This window comes from Pteropus medius, unplaced genomic scaffold (assembly GCF_902729225.1).
Source record: "Pteropus medius unplaced genomic scaffold, Ma_sr-lr_union100, whole genome shotgun sequence".
Lineage (NCBI taxonomy): Eukaryota > Metazoa > Chordata > Mammalia > Chiroptera > Pteropodidae > Pteropus > Pteropus medius.
Genome location: NW_024351073.1, coordinates 8557190 through 8560390, shown reverse-complemented (window position 1 = coordinate 8560390; position 3201 = coordinate 8557190). Strand labels below are relative to the sequence as shown.

At 32.9% G+C, this 3201-nt stretch overlaps 1 pseudogene; it reads right to left on the bottom strand.

Annotated features, from left to right (window-relative positions):
• Nucleotides 1–2391: 2391 nt before the first annotated feature.
• LOC120586345 (uncharacterized) lies at nucleotides 2392–2510 on the bottom strand (annotated as a pseudogene).
• Between the last annotated feature and the right edge of the window lie 691 nt (nucleotides 2511–3201).

The window sequence follows — 3201 nt, the reverse complement described above, 5'->3', positions numbered from 1 at the left end:
GATTTGCTCAACAGGAACATGCTCTCTTGCAGAACACAGACAGTTCTCTAATCTGATGCTTAGGCAAGTTGCTGCCCCAGAGATCTCTTACTGGCCCTACCAATTTTTAGTTCTATGGCTTTGAGAATGTTACCTTGCCTCTCTGTGATTCATATTCCTCACCTTTAAAATAAGGAAATGAATATCATCTCCCACATGAGGTATTTGTAAAGATTAAATGAGTTAACAGTCTTTTGAAGAGTACATAGAGAAAAAGTTAGCTCTTATGGACTCTCTCTTACAAATGAGGAAACAAGGCATGGAGGTATGAAATAACACACATAGTTATACAGACTGGAAATTAAAAACAGGAGATCTGATTCCAAAAATTCTTTTAACTTGATAACTTTTCATAATCATATAATCATACTATGTTTCTTTGTTCAAAACTGTATATCTTTTATAGAGGAAATGATTATTTTTCTTTCAGCTCAAAGCTTATAGGATAATGAGAGGAGCACCTGGTCTGTCTTGAGGATCAGTGGAAGGAAAACAGCAACTAGAGATATCTGGCATTATTAATTTACCCACTCTCAATAATAGGCATTTAAGTTGTCTCCAGTTAGATTACAATGATTAATGTTGTTATACACATTATCATACGTGTATATGTATGCATATGTATGAATGAGTGTATATATACATGCATTTGTTGAGTATATACCTAAAAGGCTATATTTCTAAGCATATCTCAAAAATATGTATCTTTATCTTTAACAGATAATGACAGTTTTTCAAAATAATTGTTCCAATTTATACTCCTACTAAATTTTGCAGTTCCAGTTGTTCCACATCTTCAGCAATATTTGGCATTTTCTGTCTTTTTTCCTTTTAGTCCCTTTCATGCTATTCTACTGCTGATGATGCTGCTGGTATCAATCTGCTCCAATCAAAAGAATTTAAATTGCCTTATATGACTAAGACCCTCATGGATCAAGGAGGACTAATTACCTTTCTTCTTATGACTGAAAATCTCTCCTCCTGTTTGTTTTATCTATCAAAGCAAGCAATCTTTCCAAATCTTCAAAAATCACAATGTAAAAGAAACAAACATTATATATTTGACACTACTTAGTACAGCTGTTGTACTTTGAATATAAAAACTGATTTTGACAGAACAAAATTTTACTCTTAGTTCTGAGGGGAATTATTTTTTCATGTGATGAATTATAGATTTAGAGTTTCTGACTTACCTGCTCTTGAAATATTTGTCGCATTATATTTATATTCCCAGCTTTCTTCACTCTATCTTGTGGAATAGGCACAGTGCTTATTAAAGAAGCATGCACTTAACACCAACACTTTAATTGGTTTACTCAAATATGAGAAGTTCATTTTTATGGACAATTGAATTACTTCATATCAGTAAACATTTACTCTATTTACAAGAACTCTGCCACTTACAGAAACAAAATCAAATAACAGATAATAATTAAAAATCTAAGCTGTTTCTCTTTCATATGTATATGTATTATATGTCAGATGAGACTGTGATGCTCTGAAACACAAAAATACAATAATATATGAAATCTCCATCATTGCCTACTGGAGTCGCTCCCCATTTTGAGGCTATCTAGGGATTCCAACCTGTCATCTTATCACCATAAAAACTCAGGTGTGCTCAAAAAGGAGCTCTTTAGGAGTAATGAAAGGCACTGCTATCACTCAGGAAATTCCAAGGATTTTAGGAGCCTTGTGCCAGGGCCCCAAAACAAAGATTAAGTATATTTTTATTAGACAAAAATCGTATAAAATATTCTTATCATTTTATTATGTTTCAATCAACACTCAGTGTCATCAGCCACTAGTATTAATTTCAACAAAAAAGAAGGGAGAATTCCAAAGTGACTTCATATTTCCTTAGCAAATGTGTTTTCTATTTCCTAACTTATCTGTAATTTCATACTCAGACCCCAGTGTTCACTGTCTGAATTTCTCCAATGATTTTTTAATTTCCTTTGATATTTAAGTTTTTATTCTTCTCCGAATGAATATTTCCCAAGTAGTTACCTTATATGTGACATATCCATACCTCAGTGATCTTTCTCAAAGCCTCTCTAAGCAGTATTAGTGACATGGTCTCTCTAACTGGGGACACCTAGTATTTCTTAACTGCAAAAAAGTCATAGCAGATAACCAAAAAGTGTCTGAAAGTTCATGTTAAATTTAAAGGACAATATATGATTGGAAATGAAATCTACTTAGCAACCAGGTAACAAACAATTTAACACATATCTTAGAAACATACTGTGCTTTTCTTATTAATGCCACCTTTCCTTCCTCCAGAGAAATAATCACTCTCTTGTTTTTTTATTGATTATCTTCCTGTTTTTCTTTATAATTTTTTTTAAATGCTTACAGCACCTGGCATTCCTAGATGGTCTCCCATCCAAGGACTAACCAGAACCGACCCTGCTTAGCTTCTGAGATCAGATGAGATCGGGTGTGTTCAGGGTGGCATGGCTGTAGACTATAATTTTTTTCATTTGTGTATTTTTACCATGCATCATTTGTGTGTGTGTGTGTGTATCTTTATGTATAGGATATTACAAATGGGCAATGCGGGAAGAGTTGTTGGAAGCTGGAAAAATGAAAATCTATGTAACGCAGTGTTAAATATTTGATTAAAATACGTTAGAAGACATGATATACAACTGAATATCTAGTATTAGCAGAAGAATGTGTAAATAGAATATTAGTGGGCTGGTAAACAATGATTTCAGTTGGCTACATTTGACAAAACTTTACCTGAAAGGGATGAGTGTAGACATGAACTCACTGGTTTGGAGTGAAAAATAGAATAAAGAAGGTCCAGTGATTCAAGGATGTATATGTTTGAAATAAGCAACTAAGAAAAGATACAAGTCAGGAAGCCTTTGAACTATAAATGCCATTAAAACTAAGCCTTGAAATAAAGATCGAATCTAGTATATGTCCCTGGGTGGAATCAAATGGTACCTAATAAATCCTTTCATTGAAAAAAAAAAAAAAAAAGAAACTCAAGGGAAAATGAATTTAGAGACCTTCACCTTGTAATATATATGTAAACATATGGCTTTTGTAATTTTTCTTTCAATCTCGTGAATATAAAGACAAATGTCATTTTAGTTTTGATTTGCATTCCCATGATTGCCAGTGAGGTTGACAAACCTTTTATATTTA